Here is an 18,539-nt window from a genome sequence, read left to right on the forward strand (position 1 = left end):
TGCAGTTCTTTTGCCACACCAGACAGAAGTAGGCTCACAAGGACTCGTGAACAACACAATCAACTCTTTGCAGCTTATCAAAAGACAGGTGCACTCAGACTAGACTCTACTACCGAGTGCTCTGCCAGAAGAGGCAAAGGAAGGACTTGGCAAGAAAGGCACCAAATCTCTCACTTCTAGCGGCAACTCCACAGTGTCTCGGAAATGCTCCCAAGTAAGCACGGCCCAGAAGCTCATGGGGACCAAGCACCCCAAAGAGCCTCTGGGGTCAGATCAAGCCTTTCTGTGCCTCCAACTCCTTGACCACACTCTGGAAAGGGACCGGTCTCTTCAGACCACACTGGCCCCTACGTATCCAACACGGCTGAGCTCAGTGTCTTGGACATGCTCCCTCCTCTGGGGCCGGGAAGCCTTCATGCTTCAGGCCGGCCCCTATCAGAATCCCAGCAGGCAGGGACCTAAACGGCACAGGTCCAAGCCCATTCTCCAGCGCTCACTGGCTGGGGGGATTGCTAGCTCCTGGCAGCATTCCAGCACTCAGCATCCTCAGCCAGCAACACCAAGTGCTGGCTGGTCAGGATCTTGCAGCTCTGTCTCGCACTAAAGACGGCACCAGCCACAACTGGCACTTACCGGCTCAGAATGCTCAGCTTCTTCTGTGACTGCCTCCAGAGGCTTGCAGTCATTTTGCACTTCTTTGGCCTCGTCTCCAGGAATTGAGGTAGTCACTTCAGAGTCTGTTATCGGTTCAGGGCTCTGTGGACAGAGAGAAGCATCAGGGACAGGCCATTGCCTATCATTCCTAAAGTTATTTCTCTTCAGCACTACAAGTTGCTCCACTAAGGCAAAATCATCAACTCTCATAGCAATGGGACTCTAATTCACTCCCGTCCAGTGAGGACGGGCTGACTGAACAGACGTGCACATGACTCCGAATTCAGTAGTCCACCCTGGCTACTACCAGCAAGCAACCTTCTCTCTGAAAACTGGGCTTTCACTTGTGTAAAGCTCTGAAACGGAAAATTAGGAAATAGCCAGCTGTTGCTACTGCAGACATGGAAAACTAAAACACTCTCAGAATGTCAGCCGGTGCCGCAAAGGTGGAGGAAATCTTGAGCAAAAGAACTTTTGCTTGATGCTAAAAGACCAAATGAACGGGGCTTCTCCGAATGGCAAAGGAAGGAGCCCACCAAGCAAAGGATCCAAGTGCCCCCTACTCCAGTGTGTAAAGCATCTGGATGCAGTGAGGGCATTCTTGGAATGAGATCAGCCCTTGCGGGGAGCATTGTCATGTAGGCATTTCTGGAAGTGAGCCTGCAAGTTTGCTGATGAGCCTCCCTTTCCCCTGCCTAAAGCTCCCGCAGCACCTCCTCATTGGGCTTGTGCTCCCACCTGTCCCCAGCTGCCGTGTCCTTCTCTGGACACGCTCCAGCCCCTCAATGTCTTTCTGCTTCAGATGGGCCCAGAACTGCTCACAGCACTCCAGCTGCGGCCACAGCACCGATACCCAGCACAGGGCACAGGGCACTGCCCTGCTCCTGCTGCCCCACTACTGCTGACACAGGCCACCATGCCCTTGGCCTTCTCGGCCAGCTGGGATCACACCGCCTCATGTTCAGCTGCTGTTGACCGCAAGCCCTGGCTCCTTTTTCTCCCAGGTGGCTCCCCCAGTGCAAAGTTGCACCTTGGATTTAGGATGCAGCATCCGCAATTGCGAGATGCCTTTCCTGTTCTTAGCAACACAAGAAAGCAATCCAAGCCTTTCCGCCTTCTCCCCTCTCCAGGCTGCAATGCACATTTTCAAGGGCACTTATCAAGGCAGACCACACCACAGAAAGTATCAAGAGACACATGTTGCCGCTGGGTTTTGCCTCACAAATGGGTCCAGAACTATGCCATTTCTGTCTCTTTTTTGCACAACAGACAGGACCAGGCCCACAAGGACTCGTGAACAACACAATCAACTCGTTGCAGCTAATCAAATGACAGGAGGACTCAGAGGGGATGCTGATACGGAGCGCTCTGCCAGAAGAGGCAAAGGAAGGACTTGGCAAGAAAGGCACCAAATCTCTCACTTCTAGCGGCAACTCCACAGTGTGTCTCGGAAATGCTCCCAAGTAAGCACGGCCCAGAAGCTCGTGGGGACCAAGCACCCCAAAGAGCCTCTGGGATCCGATCACACCTTTCTCTGCCTGCAGCCCCTTGACCAGACTCTGGAGAGGGACCGGTCTCTTCAGACCACACTGGCCCCTACATATCCATCTCGGCTGAGCTCAGTGTCTTGGACATGCTCCCTCCTCTGGGGCCGGGAAGCCTTCATGCTTCAGGCCGGCCCCTATCAGAATCCCAGCAGGCAGGGACCTAAACGGCACAGGTCAAAGCCCATTCTCCAGCTCTCACTGGCTGGGGGGATTGCTAGCTCCTGGCAGCATTCCAGCACTCAGCATCCTCAGCCAGCAACACCAAGTGCTGGCTGGTCAGGATCTTGCAGCTCTGTCTCGCACTAAAGACGGCACCAGCCACAACTGGCACTTACCAGCTCAGAATGCTCAGCTTCTTCCCTGACTGCAGCCAGAGGCTTGCGATCCTTTTGCACCTCTTTGGCCTCGTCTCCAGGAACTGAGTGAGTCACTGCAGAGTCTGTTATCGGTTCAGGGCTCTGTGGACAGAGAGAAGCATCAGGGACAGGCCATTGCCTATCATTCCTAACCTTATTTCTCTTCAGCTCTACAAGTTGCTCCACTAAGGCAAAATCATCAACTCTCATAGCAATGGGACTCTGAAGTCACTCCAGTCCAGTGAGGACGGGCTGATTGAACAGAATTGCACCTTGCTCCTAATTCAATAGTCCACCCTGGTTACTACCAGCAAGCAACGTTCCCTCTGAAAACTGAGCTTTGACTTGTGTAAAGCTCTGAAATGGAAAATTAGGAAATCGCCAGCTGTTGCTGCTGCAGGCATGGATATGTTTTGGCTTTCACTCCTCCCAGGTTAACCTCCACGCTCTCCTGCCATGGGCTAAGATTACTGTTTTCTTGTCATTTCTTAAACACTTGGATCATCAAACGTTCTTTTGTCACTCACCTCAGATTTGGCAGCTATGTAGATATGTCTGAGGTGACCTGGAGTGGGCAAGGAAATTGAAGAAGTCTCTTTTAGACAAATGTCTGAACTGATGAATCCCACAGAGCCAGTCAACCCTATCGGAGAGCATTTTTTCATTCACCACAAGCATCCAGGTGGTGGATGAGAGAGAGGATGCGAATGACATAGATGAGGAGATGGTGGATAAAGAGATGATGGTTAAGGAGATATCTTTCACACTGCCATCAAGAGAACAGTGCAATATTCTTTGCTCTAATTATGCTTTGGCTTATCTTGCCAGCATATTTATGCAAATTTGACCACTATAATGGATATAGTTCTTTAACACTCAATGCTTCTTTTCTGCCCTATATCTAAAGCAGCCTTTTTTATGCTCTCCTTCAGGTACTTTTGGTTTTTTTAATTAGTTGCATCCACTAATTCTCATTGACTTGGTGAAAAGAGTTGGCCAGAAAATCTTGCCCAAAATCCCTCTGAGCTGTGGAAGTTCTGTTGGCAGCGAAGCAGGACAGCTGTTTTTCTGCCTGCAGCCCCCTGGCTACAGGCTCCTTGTTTTCAGCAGTACATGTTGACAGGAGCTTTGCCAGTGGCATCCTAATGCTCTTTCTGTTTCAAAATCAACCCAGTCACTAACAAAGAGCAGGAAGACATACAAAAGCCAGGTTAGGTTACACCCTGGGAAAATCTCTACTTACATGCCAGGTTAGTCAGGTAATAGGCCGAATAAGAGATACCATACACAGTGCAAACTGCAGCAACAAGTTGCTCAATCATTGTAGCACTGCTGTGCAAGTTTGCAGACTGTGCTGAAACACAAGAAAAAACAAGGCTCTTGTCAGTAGGCAGCTGCCCACTGACAATCAGGAGGATGCTCCTATGCTGAGCACACCCAAGGGCGGCTCTGGCACTGAGGCCTTCTGCACACCAAAGCAACCTTCTGATGTCACCACATCAACATGGCAACCATGCCCTGACATCACAAAGCAAACGTTCTGCATTGGTCTGTGAATTTATGCAAAGCAGCCCAACCTTCCACACAGCGAACACAAATTAGCATGGGAAGTTCTCAAAGCAGAACAAAGTCCCCTTGTGAGACAAACCCTGTTGTTCAAGGGATCCAAGAGCAACTCCAATAGTGCCCCAAGCACCCACAGCCTATACCTGAACTAAGCACTCAGATGGCACCAAATGGAAGGAAACCAGACCAAGAAAATGGCCCTAACCATTGCACGGAACTAGGAGAGAAGACACTGTTGGCATAAAATAATATTGTTGAAATAATTCCTAACAAATGTCTCCACGTAACTCCACGTTTATTGGACATGCCCAGGGCTCCTGTGTATGTACACCTCTTCCTTTATTCCACTTTGGAAGCAGTCAAACTGTCAAGATCTGCCAGGTAGGCAGTGAAATTTCAGGACATGCCCTGGATCAAATCAGTGTGCATCTCATCCTTCTCACCCCTCCACCCCCGAGCCAGGAGTGGAATTTTCCCAGTGCCAGCATCAGCTCACACATGGCTATCACGTGAGATGAGACCTCGACTGACTGCATGCCAACAATGGCTCCATCATGCATTGTTCCTTTTTCAAAGGTGAACTGACCACTGACTGAACAATACATTGCTTCTCTTTCAAGGACAACTTCCCAGTATTAAACAATACCGTTTTCTTCATTGTCTTGTCAACCTGCTGAAACATGGATCAAATATGGCAGGGCCTCAGTCACGACTCTGGTCCCTGAAACAATTGTTTGCGGACCATCCCATTCCTCAAATTCTCCTTTGGTGGTCAAGAGCCTCCTAAAATCACTTTCATCCCCTTGAATGCATTCCAGCTACCATCTTAACAGAACCACTCTCTTTATTCTCAAGGCAAAGACAGCCACTTGCACACTTTAATCACCGCAACGGAAGAATACAGGACTAAGCACTGTCTATTATAGGTAAAGGAATTCACAGTTTGCTACAGTCAAACATTTTCCCAACATTTTCCACTGCAATCTACTGTCAGCAGACATCCCCAGCCTTTTCCATTCCCCTGGCAGAACTCTGTACCGACTACCCATGGGCACCAGGGAAGGAGCAGCAGTCACAGAGGGGATGCATCCGCTGCCCTGGGCAGGAACCAAAATGTTCTTCAGAAACAGCTGCAGGCCTGTATCTGCACGGGATGCTCTGGCTCATTGGTTTTGGCATTTGGAAATGCAATTGCACTTTCTGTCTCATGGAGAAGCATCAAGGTTGCGAAAAAGTTGGGCAATGGGCTGCATTCCAAAGGCACTGCAGTGTGGAGGAAGCAATGCCCGAATGAGTGAGAAACAAAACACACTTTTGGGACAATATTAGTATAGGAAGTAATATCAAATCTGGTCTAACTGGAGGCCTCCAGGGGCAGATATGGAAAAATGTCCCCCCCACATAGGGCAAATTGGGTTTTCTAAGTTTGGAAAAGTAGCATAATTGACAAGAATTCCCAACTGTAAGCACAATAAGGAGGAAATCTCCCCCTTTTCATTCCACCTTCTCTGGAGTCCCTCTTTCTTGCTACTAACTGTACAGGCTACACCTACTTTATGAGAAAGTCTCCTGAGAACGTGTTTTACCCTTGGTTGCCAGAGGAGGCAAGATAGGATAGGAGCCTTTGGAATGTGTTTTGTCTTTCTGCCTATCAGAGGAGAAAAAGTACTGAACTGAACATAGGAACTCTGTAACTCTACAACAATAGTCATCTGTGAATATATATGAAGGAAATAAAATAGCAAAACTAACTTTGGCATCAGAAGGAGACCCCCAATTCCTAACCATACAAAAGCCACCACAAACAGGACTTTCCATCTTGAAAAAAAGCACTGAACAATCCAGGAAGTTAATGTAGAGCTTATTCACAGGATGACAAGGAAGGGAACCTTCCAACGGAGTTGATATAGTTTGATATAGTTTGAATTCTGAGTCCCACTCAGGACTTGAACTGGAGAGAGCCATCCTGAAATGGTCATCACCACCTCCTGAACCCTCTCCATTGATTCACTGAAATGATCAGATATCATGGGAGAGAAGCTCAGCTGGCTCCAAACAGGGATGCCATCTCAAATAGGCATGCTTTCCAAAGGGAAACAACAACAACAACAAAGGAACCATGACTTTGCAAACTCAGTGCCTCACAGGATCAAAAGAGATTCCTTGGTTTCCAGAAAAATGCAGAAATAGGACTGACAGGACCATCTGCACCTCTGCCTTCATGACCTTGCTATCACAGGCCAGTATGGCCCATAATCCCACTAATTCATTCATCAAGGCGTCAGCAGCAGCAGCAGCAGCAGCAGTGGCGCAGCTCAAAAAACATCAGGCAGCAGTTCCCATTCACTGTGAGGGCATAGCTGCAGGGCCAGGACTGCCAGGGCCAGGGTGGATAGAGAGCACGAGTAGCACCGATCCTAACGAGCCACTGCTCTGACACTGCCAACGGGATCCCCACTGAGACGAGGTGTCGGGAGGTGCCGCTGAGCACTGAGATGGTTTTTGCAGCGCAGCAAGGCAGCTCAGGTGCCTACCTGAGCCTTGAGTAGGCAACAGCCAGCTCTGCCAGCAGCACCATATGGCCAGAGAGCTCCTGTGTTTCAGACTCACAGCCAAGGCCACCCAGCAGGACAATTTCCACGTCAGAGCTGCAGAGACCTTTCCTCTTACCTTGCTGGATCCCTGGGAAAAATTCTAGAACCTGTGACAGAGAATCTGCTTCTCCAAGAGACTGATGACTCCACTCACAAGGAGCTCAGCACAACCAGATCTTGAGCAATCCCTGTGGGACCAGCTGAGGATTCCACTGCAGCTGAGGGGACAGGATCACTGCTTGTAAAAGGACAATTCCAGTGAAGTACTAAGGCCTGAACAACAAGGCCTAAGCCAAAGCTGGCTTCCAGATGAACTTTCCAACCAAACATTATATTTATATTCACTCATTAACAAAATATGCATGGTCATTACCAGTATATGTATGAATCCACTTGTTAGTGAAACAGGTGTTTACCTTCCTACACTTAGAAGCCAGACAAGGCCACAAAATCAGATACCTCTATTTGGTTTTGTTGGAAGTTATATGGTCAAAGTAAACTCCTTTGGTTCCTCCCTGAGCCCAGGCCAAGAGGAGGATGAAACCAGATGTTCCCACACTAGAAGTTACGGTGGCTTGTTTATTCAACAGTATAAAATCTGGGCCCTCTTACAGCAACTTTGGCAGCCTCACCTGCAGGTGGGCAAACCGCACAGGAACTCCCAGTTACTGGGAGTGCCTCTGCAATCCTTTGCTATGACAGGGGCTCCCCAGGTGACGTGTGGGTCAGGACGATGGGCAGGTATTAGGGTAACTGGTGATGTATCTTTCTTAATCCCTATAGGCAAGTTTTTTGTAGTAATAATCAGGTTCATTGCTGAGCTTATCCATTTGTATTTCTTTGCTGCTTTGCACTTCATTAAACGACACTTATTCCATAAGCTGCTGGTGGTGACTTTGCTACTGATGCTGCCTGCTGGCCAATCAGCAACCCACTCCCTTCAGAGTTGGACTTGGTGGAGGCACCAGATGGTGGCCAGGGCTGAAGCAGCCACACACAAGATGGTGGCCAGGGCTGAGGCTATCGCTCCCTTCGTGCTCTGCAGCCTCTGCTGGCCCAGCCCTGACCCCGGAGCAGCGCAGGGTGGGCAGAGCCCCCCCCTTTCAGCCCTCTGTTTAAATGGACATTAACAGTCACCTGGGGGCAGACACAGTGTGGCACCTTTGGTCTGTGCACACAAACATGCACCAGACAGTTTGTAATATTGGCTGGCAGTATTTTGATGTCAAGGCAGTTCAAGTAGGTGAAAATAGGAAGAAACTCCAGGGTTTCAATATTTTTTTTCCCCCCAAAAGAGTGCCAAAAGCATCTCCTGTGCAAATGGACAGTATTTGGCACAAGGAGGCATCACAGACTGTTTTTCTCCATGCTGGAGCCATAGTGACTGTGAGGTGATGAAGACGGAGATGGCATCTACTTGAAGCAGACTACTAGAGCAGCGGGTGCTCACCTGGAATGTGTATCCCTCAGGGTACCTATTAATTTAGAACAGTACGAAGACTCTGTAGAATTGAAATGCAAACCAAATCTGTGCTTTAGGTTGTTCTTAATGAGATTCTTCAGGTGGAGCACAGACTTTCTCTTCAGCAGATGCACAGGCAGGGCCTTCTTGGACCACTGCTCTGGCAGCCATTAGTTTGAGTAGGGGATTGCAGGAATAAAAGAGTAGAAGCCCATCAACTACTGAAGAGAAACAGTCACTGACAGGAACCAGTGGGTGAAGAAATGTGAGGGGGAAAAAGGCAGAAAATGTGAGGTGACAAGTATGAGAAATGTGAGTGGAAGTAGGAGAGAAGCGGGAGGAAGAAAAGGGTAGGAAACCTGAGTGGGAAAGGGAGAGAAAACTGAGGTGAAAAATGCTGAGAAATATGAGTGAAAATAGGAGAGGAAGGTTAGAGGAGAAAAGGGCAGGAAATAGGATGGGAAAATTCTGAGAAACATGAGCAGAGAAGGGTGAGAAATATCAGAGAAAATGGAGGGAAATGTGAGGGGAAGAGAATGAGAAACTTTACTGGCAAAGAGAGAGAAACGGGCAGAAAATGTGAGGGGAACATTGAGAGAATACTGAGGGGGAAAGAGTGAGAAACCTGAGGGCAGAAAAAAGCAGAAAACATGAGTGAAACAAGGGCACAAACTGTGAGAGAGAAACTGCAAGGAAGTTGGGCGGAAAGAATGATAAATATGAAGGGGGAAAGTGTGAGAACTGTGAGAGGGAAAAGGGTGAAAAACATGACGGGAAAAGTGAGAAATGTGAGGAGAAAACTGAGAAACATGACTGAGAAAAGGAGACAAACATGAGGGCACAAAAGGACAGGATATGTGAGAGAAAATCTGTGAGAAACACGAGGGAAGGAAAAGAACAGGAAACGAATGGGATGGTGTGGAAATGTGAGATGAAAAGTGTGAGGAAACGGAGCTGAAAAGGGTGGGGGAAATGAGTGAAATTTGGGAGGGAAACATGACCAGAAAACTGTGAGAGTTGTGAGTGGGAACAGGTGGAAATGTGAAGAGAGAAAAGGGCAGGAGAGAAGGCAGTATTGGCATAACAGCTATAATAATTCCTAACGCATTCCCCTATACATCTGCCTATTTGGACAGGCCCAGGGCTTCTGTGTATGTATGTGTCTACCTCTGCCTTTATTCCTATTTGGAAGCAGTCAGGCAGGATTTGCCTGCCTGCAGGAGCTGCTCCAAGCTGGGAACATGACTGGCGGTGCTGATTTCCAGAGGCTTCCGTCTCCCAGGTGAAGCCAAGGCAGGAGTGAGTTGAAAGGTGCTGGCGCTGCTGCTGCTCTGTGGCAGAGAGCCCCGGCTGGGCAGGGCATGGCGCCCACTGCACGGTGGGCTCTTTCTGCTGCCAGAGCTGGGCACACCTGGGAACAGGTAAGGATGACCTGTGGGAAAGCCGAGGGGTTTGTGGGGCTGTGTTGCTCTGCACACACCCAGGCTACCTGCGGTACAGAGGTTTGGGTCCTAATAAAGGTAACCCTGAGGGAACGGCTGGAAAAGATTTAATTTTCACCTTTCCACAGAAGTGACTACAATGAAAGTTACCCAAGCAGGGCCCCATCCCCACTGACAGGTCAGTGTGAGAAATGACACTTTATTTCAGCTCTGGGTGCATGGGGAATCACTTTTCTAACATGTGCTCACTCAGAAATCTCACTTACTAGCTTGTAACCATGGAATTAAGACACACTCATTGCTGAAACTCACAAGCTCAACATTTCCCCAAATTATTTGACAGACTTAAATCACTTCTCAGAAGATATTGACACGAGAGTAGGGATCTCTTGAGGGACTCTGGTGGGCATTTGAGGAACTTGCCATTCCTCAAGTTCTCCTGTGATGGTCAAAAGCCGTCTCAAACCACTTTCTTCCCCTTGAATGCATTCCAGCTACCTTCTTAAGAGGACCAAACGCTTTATTCTCAAGGCTAAGTTAGCCACTTGCACACATTCATCACTGCACTGAAGGAATAGTGGGCTCAACACTGTCTTTTAAAGGTCAAGGGATTAATGACTTGTTAAACATTTTCACACCACCTTCCTTCTCTGGGAATTGTACACAAGCAATTTTTCAATGCACCTTGAAATTGCTTTTGCAGACTGAAACCACTTTGCATCATTCCTTCAGAAATTAATAACGAAAACAAATTGCCTACTGAAACCCTTCTGCTCCCTTCCAAATCAGTTCACTATTCAAGCACAAGCCTCAGGCTCATCCCCAATTCCCTCTTGTAAGATACGAGGTAATAGTTTGGTGCAGCCAAAAGGTTATTAGAAAAGAGAACAAAAGCTGATGCTTCTAGGCACTGTTATTTTTATGGTTTGGATTTGTTCTACTCAATTTCTCGGGCGTTCCTGTGAGCTGGGAGTGGGGCGGGATTGAACACCGGACCAAAAAGGAAGTAGGATAAGGGGGGAGGAGGGGACAGACAGAAAAGTAGGAAGCCAGGAGGGAATGTTGATTTCCCTCTGTATGCAGCGAATGGGAAAGGCAATAAAAAGAAGCATTTTGTTGGGAGTGTGAGTCTGAGTGTGTGTGTCTGTGTGCGTGTGCACCGGCGTGCGTGCCTGTGTGCGCGCGCGCTCCTGAGAGCACAAAGCAGGCTGGACTGCTGCCCCTGAATATTTCTGCAAAACACTCTGCATTTCCTACCTTTGCTCTGGCTCAGTGCACAACTCCAGGACTGCAGGCGCTTCCTCCCAGAGCTGTGGGAGGCAGTGTGTCCTGCAGATGTGACCTGCCGAGCTGACAGCGCCTCCCGCTGGCCTCGGTTTCCCTGGCAGAACTGCCGTGCCTGAAGGATGCTGCCCTGGGCTGGAGCCTGCGCAGCAGCCGGGCTCCCTCCCCCTGTGCCCAGAGTGCTGCACACACCGCTGACCTTTCCCAGGAGTTACAGGGCACCTGGCACAAGAGTAGCAATCCTCAGCCAGGGAGCTAGCCCTCGGCTGCTCTTTGCCTTTCTCTCCTCCTGGCCACACTCCAGACGGCCAATGCCAGCAGTCTGTGCTGTGCCCAGCACGGCTGCGCTTCCCCACGGGACCAGCCAGCTGCCAGTTCGGCTCTGAGAGCAGAGGATATGCCCGGTGCCAGGAGGAGGCACCCAGAGCCGGGCTGCTGCCTCTTGCAGCTACAAGGGCCTCCTTCAAGCCTGCCTCTGCCCGGGCTGAGGCTGCTCCGGGCTCTGCCAGGGCTCTGCTGGGGCTCCACCCTGGACAAGGCTGGGCTCACTCTCACCTTGCAGTCGCTGTCAGCTCTGCACCAGATCCTGGAGACCTTTCAGAGCACCCTCACCGGTCTTCCTGCTTTCTCAGTTGAGCAAGACTCTCCTCCAGCCAAAGAGATTGCACTGAGGGATGCAAATCCAAGTGGCAGGAACCCAAATGCTCTTGAGTCACGACCAAAGGCTGTCACAGTTGAGATGTACAAGACACGACACTCCGTAGTTCCCACAATAACAGCCAATTTTACTGAGTGCAGTTCTTTTTTATACGGTTGTCAAAAACCTGCGCGGTTGCTCTCCTAACTGGCTGAATGTGGTTACCACCACCCAGCTCAGTGGCCAAGAGCTTGCTGTGTCCACGCTTGCCAGGGATTGGCTGGCGTTGTTTGTATTTAAATCTCCCAGCTTTCAAATGCCTTCCTCCTAGGGATGTTTACATCTTTTCCCTAATGGCACAGACTGGTGGATGTATAATTACGGTATCTCTGACTGTGAAGCCTCCAGGCCAGATGTTAGCCATCATGGAAGGCCTGCATCCACACAGGATGGCTTGGCTGCTGCCTCCTCCTTTGGTTTTGCCTGCAAATGCCATTGCCCTTTCTGCCTCAAAGAGAAGCTCCTTGGCTGGGCAAAAAAAAACAAAAACAAAAACAAACAGGCCAGTGGGCCATATTCCAAAAGCAGTGTATTCTGGTGAGGATAAATGAAGAAGAACCTTCCCCACATAGAAACCACAGCAAAAAAAACCAGGCCATAAGTGTGACTTAGCATCATTAAGAAACAACTGGCAATCCAGAAGGAAATGTTGAATTTTCTGAATGATTCAGAAGGTGGGGAATCTTCCAAGTGAGTTGAGGTTTGAGAAACTTTATTTATTTAAAATCCTATTGTACAGTCCTAATCTACAATCTTGCTCTGTGCTGGTTGTGAAGCTAATGTCTTGATGTGATTGTTACATTCTTGTCTCCACCTTCCTCTTCATTGAAATGATGAGTGGTGCCAGAGTTGATGCTGGCTTGGCTGATGTAACAAATGGATGCTGTCGACAGGAAAAACAAACAAACGAACAAACAATGAATCATGATTTTCCAAGTACAGTGCTTTATAGGCTCAATCAGGATTCCTATGGTGCATGAAAGATGCAGCAAGAGGACCAACGGGGCCATTTGCACCTCAACCTTCATGTGCAGGACCTTGCCATCACAGGCAAACCTGGCCCAGAATCCCACTCATCTCTGTTCTGGTGTCTTCATCTTGCTAGGATTTTTGCCCTGCCAGGGCTCTGGAAATGGTGCTTTCTGTCCTTGGGGTTTCTTCCTTTCAGGAAACTCCAAAGACTCACATAGGTGCCTCTCTTTGAAAGACGGGCATCATGCTAATTTCCACAAAGTGAGAGAGCAGTGTCTACCTTTCCATGCCCTGCCCCTCCTGTGCTGGATGGCACAGGATGGCTCCTTTCCTTCTTTCCTTCCCAGCAGGGACAGCCGAGTGGCACTGGGTCCTGCAGTTCCCTCTCTGCCACACAACCTGGCAGTAACCCTGGGGCAGTTCCTGTCTGCTTGACCATGCCAGGCAGCAGATGGGGCTGGGAAAAGTCTCTTTCAGCTGCTTCTGTTTGTGTGGCAGAAACCTCTAAGAGTGGGGTGGGGGACACAAAGCAGGGCCCCTCAGAGGCTCACAGTGAGCCTGCCACAGCCGCTCTTTCCCACAGCCAAATCTCTGACTGCTCGGCCAGGACTGGCTTCCTTGGGTTCTTCCACCACCATTTCATGCCTCTGGACCCTGCACTGCTCTACTTCAAGTCTTTTGCCATTAGATAAAACTGAACACACCACCAAATTACACAATTGTAATGTGACAGAAACAGTCAGAGGACAGAGCACCTCTCCTCTTAGGACAGACTGAGAGACCTGGAGTTATTCAGCCTGGAGAAGAATAGGTCCCGGGGAGACTTTATTGACACCTTCCAAACCTTCAATGTGGTCTCTGAGGGAGTGCAAGACACCTTTTTTTAACAGGTCCAGTCACAATAGGATGTGGGCTACCATTTTTAAACAAAAAGGGAATCGAGTTACAGTAGGTCTGAGGAAGAACTTGTTTACTAGGAGCATGGTGCAACACTGGCACAAGATACCCTGAGAGCTGGTAGGTGCCCCATCCCTGGAACCGTCCCAGATCAGGTGGCACAGGGCTCAGAGCAACCTGATCTCCTTAAAGATGTCCCTGCTCGTTGCAGGCCACTTGGACCACATGACATATAGAGCTCCCTGCCAGCCCAGCCCAGCCCAGTCCAGGATTCCTCACCCATTTTCATTTTAGCAGCACCAAGATTGGAGGTGGGGAGGAGCGGGGCTTATCTGATGCCTTGGACTTCAGAGGAGGAGGAGCCCATCCCTTGGACACTGTTTCACCTGCAGCCCTTTCACATTTTACCTGCAGGAGCTCCATGGCAGACCAGCGCCGAGCCTCGTCAGTCTGCAGGCAGCAGCTCAGGAAGTCCCGCAGCTGAAGCGAGAAGAGGTTGGGCTGCTGCAGCTTTGGTCTCCCTCCTTTGGCTACCTGGAGTTGAGGCTGGAGAAAAAGGAAACACGAGGCTAGGCCTGCTTCTTTCACATCTGTAACTGCTCTCCCAGACCCCGTTGTTGAACCTCCACTCTGCAGTGGCAGTTTTTGTCCTGGCAGAGAGGCAGAGATGACTCTCCTGTACCAAGAAACACCATCTGCAAAGCGGCCACAGCTCTTCCGACATCCAGGAAATGGATGCCTTGGCAGCTGATTTCATGGACTGACCTGGTTAGGGGAAATTACATCACCAAAAGCGTGTTTGGTTCCTTGAGGATTCACACAGCTTGACAAGCTTTTTGGGAGAGGGATTTAGCTACATTAACTAACTCTGTTTCAAAGAATTATTACAAGAAAGGCATTTCTGCAGGGATTGTTGGTCCCTTAAGTACAGCTGCCACAAACCGAAACTCATCAAGCTTTCTCTCCTGTTCTGGAAAACAATGGTAATTGGAAGAAAAAAAAAGGGAAATCCACCAGGTATTCCTCAGGTAAGGAAACAAACATCTGGAATCTCTTATTCAACACAGACACATTAAGATGCATGCACAAATATATTGGGATGAAAATGCTTGTTTGGGCACACAAACGGGAAACACCTGCAGCTCTTTTTCTCAGCAGTCTGCAAGTTTCATCTTCTTTATGTGGCAAGAGGAAACCTTTTCATGGGCAAATCAGAAGAAGGAGAAGGGCTACCCCTATGGTTCCCCTCTGCTCATTTGGATGCTCTAGTTGATGCATTAATGGTATGCCATCTTAGAAAGTGCCAGGCAAGAAATGCGAGGTTTGGGCAAGCTCTCCATGATACCAGGCTCCAGCCTGGTCTTCATAAAAATGTCCATCACAATACCAACAGCTCAGTGCTGGTGGCACTGAAATAGATGGTGACCAAAGAGACTCTGTTATTATCCTCTTCAACCCAGAGGGAAATTTCCAAGCCTAAAAAAGCAAACACACTCCCCTTGAGTAAAAATAACTATGGCAGCTTTCTTTCCTTTTCCCATACCGCCAGAGGTCACAAAGGGGGTTTTATCCTGTCCCTCTGCAGCTGAGCTCAGCCACTAGACATGGTGGGGAGCCGAAATCCTCACTGTCATTAGAACTGTGCAAGTCAGGGAATGACCCTGCTCCTGCAGTAAAGGAACACAGCACCCGCATCAACCCCACACCTTGGATCCCAGCCACAGGCACCTGACTGCAGCTCATCAACTTGTTAAAGTACCAAGAAACAGCCAAGGGTTTGGAGTGCAATTCTAACTGCAGTCAGAGAAAAATGCATCCTAAAGCTATCCAGGCCACCCAGAGACATGACAGAAGAATGTACAAATTATTTGAAAGACTGGAAGCTCCAAAGACACACAGGATTTGGAAAATGTGCTACAGTATGCAGGAAAATTGATGTGCTGTGGTTAGAAAATGAAAAAGCTAGCAGAATTGCTTGGGCACTGCTTTGGTGGTTGTTTTTGATCTATTTTTCATTTTCTTTTTTATCCTTTTTTCTTACTTTTTCTATAAAATTGAACCTCAGAAGATTCAACCTCCATTTTGAAGGATTTTTATCACATATCTAACCATTTCATTAAATAATTCCTTTCCTCCCGAAACAAAGCTCCAACAGTGTTCAAAAAGCAAATGAGAAATGTCAGGCATGGCTGGAGGCAAAAATGGCAGGCTGCTGAACTGGTTACCTGCCACTTCCCTTCTGATGCAACCAAAACTCTACAGCAGATGCCAATGTGCTGCAGGGACATATTTAGAAAGGGACATTGGTGGAAGTGGTGCCAGCACATGGCAATGGGATTTTGTCCAGTGGCACACAGAACATGGGACAGGTGAGAAGGGCAGTGAGATCAGTAAGTGTTTGCACCTTACCCAGACAGGAGTTTGCCTCTGGCAAGGAACTTCTTGTTCCACCATTTCAATGCCCATGATTCCAAAAGACCATATGTCTGCTTTGGGGCCATATGGTTGACCTGTCATGACTTCAGGTGCCATCCACTCAGAAGTGCTGGTCACTGAGCTCCATCTACTCTGCTCAGGGGTGAGCTGAGCAAAGAGGCCAAAATCAGCTGTGGAGAAAACAACACACCATAAAAGCCAGCTCAAATTATGAAAGCAAGCAAAAGAATTCCACACTCTCAGTCTAAGAATGTGCTGTTGATGAATCTCCTGGAGAACTGTCCATGCTCCGTTTCCCTGGGGCTTTAGCCAAGGAAGTAGGAAACTGGCCACTTCCAGAAAAACCGAGGTTTTTAAACGCAGCTCACAGCAGTAGCCTTTATTCCCCTGAAGGTTTAGATTGTGCCTCCCTCCCTCCGGAAGGGACACATGCAGACCAACGCCACTCTTGTCTGCTTTTGGTTCCTTATTGTACCTCTGTGCACATTGCAACTTCAAGCCTTCAGCTTGCAGCCTGGGCCCTTGCACTCCCACCAGCACCATTTTTGGAGAGCTGGCAGTCACTCAAAGAAGACCCACACCCCACATCCCTGGAATACTGCTCCTGACCAGGAATATACTGACCCAGCTTGACAGAGCCATCGGTGCTGAGAAGGATGTTGCGGCTCTTCACATTTCGATGGATCACACGGTTTCTGTGAAGAAAATCCAGTCCTTGCAGGCACTGGGAAGGAAAACAGAAACAGGAGGGCAAAAATTAGTGATGGGAGTTCATCACACAAGACGGGAAACAACTCTAAATGATTCCCCTTCCAGGGGAATGGGGAGTAATGGCAGAACACACGGTGCCATTGAGAGGAAGAGCTTGCTGCTCCAACACTAGCAGAGCAGGACCTTTCTAAGGAGAGGCATGTCAGCTTTTGAAAGAGCAACAGCAACTGCTGTTGTAGACTGGCCCCCCGCAAACCAGCCAGAATGACTGCTCCCGCAGTGGATGTGCCCTCCATGCAGAGGACAAACAAGGGTTTGCCAAGAAAGAAAACATCCCTCCCTTTGGTGTGAAGTGGGTTACTTTGAGGTGGGAGGCTGCATGACAAAGGATTTATTGTTGGCCTCAGCACAGACTTGGAAACATCACATCAGTCACCTTTCAGAAGCAAACGTCATCCTGGGTGCACTACTGTGCTTTTTGAGACCTGTGAGAAACGAGTTGCTCTTTCTTTGCTATTAATTTCAAATCCTACCACAAGCACCTTTGCTTTTACAGGCGATGAATGCAGCGCAGACAGGCTCGAGGTAAGCATTTAGAGAGGCGAAGTGGAGCATAGAAAATACAAACACAAGAGACAGAGCAAGGATTTAACAGCAGGAGATCAGAGTATAAGAACAGAGTACAGTGAATGCAGGCACACTGCCACGCAATTCACTTGAAAGGCTCTTGCTTGCCCATAGCATTCTAGTAATACAGAAACAAAGCTTGGCACATGAAATCTCTCCAGTTCTGAGCCCCAGTTTCCCAGACAATCCTGCCCAAGCCCTTGGAAGCCCAGGTGGGATCCCTGACCTCCCGACTGACAGCTGCCATCTCATCTTCAGATAGGTAGGTCTTGCTGATGATATCTCTCAGAGTGCCTCCATCCATGTACTCCATAACCAGCCAGAGTTCCTCATCCACAAGGTAGCTGAAAGAAGGAAACAAGGGCGTGGATATGAACGTGCATGGCTACGTTGCTGTTTGGAAACGACAAGGGTTGATTCTTGTTTCCGGGTCCCTTTCTGACAAGGACAGAATGAAAGGAGTAGACATTCCCTCTATGCCGTGCAGTGTTTGCAGTCTATGTCGTCTCAAGGAGAAAGGTACAGCTATGAAAAAGAGATGTGTTAGATGACCAGCAAGTGAAAAATGCAGTTTAGTAACAGATAAAAAGCCTCTCACACTATGTGTTTCTGGAAAAAAAAGCACCTAGTCTTCCTGGCATGCAAAGCAATAGAAAAGAGGGAACACAATCAAGGGAAATCCTTGTTAGTTGATCCGCATGTAAGAGGACACTTGAAATAAATCAAGCCCCAGAACAACATGGTGGCAGTGAACTTACAGGCTTACGATTCATGATGAACTTACGATTTGGTAAGATATGGGTGATCCAGGTTTTTGAACAATTTTCAAACTACGTGTGCCAGGGAAAACTCATGCAGACAAGATGCACTCTCTTCCCATCCATTGGAGATGAGAAGAACAATAAGAAGTAATAATTAACAGCTCTGTTTTCTGCCAGGGACCAAAGTGGGTTTTTACCTTGCATATTTGCAGTAGTAAACAAACAGTCATGGGACAAAAGCATGACTCACCAGTCTAAACAGTTAACCAGGTTGGGATTCTTATGCTTATTCATGAGCATGAGTTCATTGACTAGTAGTTCCTTCTCTTTCAGTCTGTGGAGATTTATTTTCTTTATGGCCACCTAAAATGACATTGAAATTCAGTAACTTCAGAAGTTGGTGGCACGAGACCACAACACACACGGAGTGAGTGATTTTGGAATGACACAGCCAAGCTGAGCCAAAGCACCTTGTGATTAGACATTGGAATAATTAGGAACTGTCATTCCAACAGCCCATTTCTCTGCTCCCT

The sequence above is a fragment of the Cinclus cinclus genome, chromosome Z, assembly GCF_963662255.1.
Source record: "Cinclus cinclus chromosome Z, bCinCin1.1, whole genome shotgun sequence".
Classification (NCBI taxonomy): Eukaryota; Metazoa; Chordata; class Aves; order Passeriformes; family Cinclidae; genus Cinclus; species Cinclus cinclus.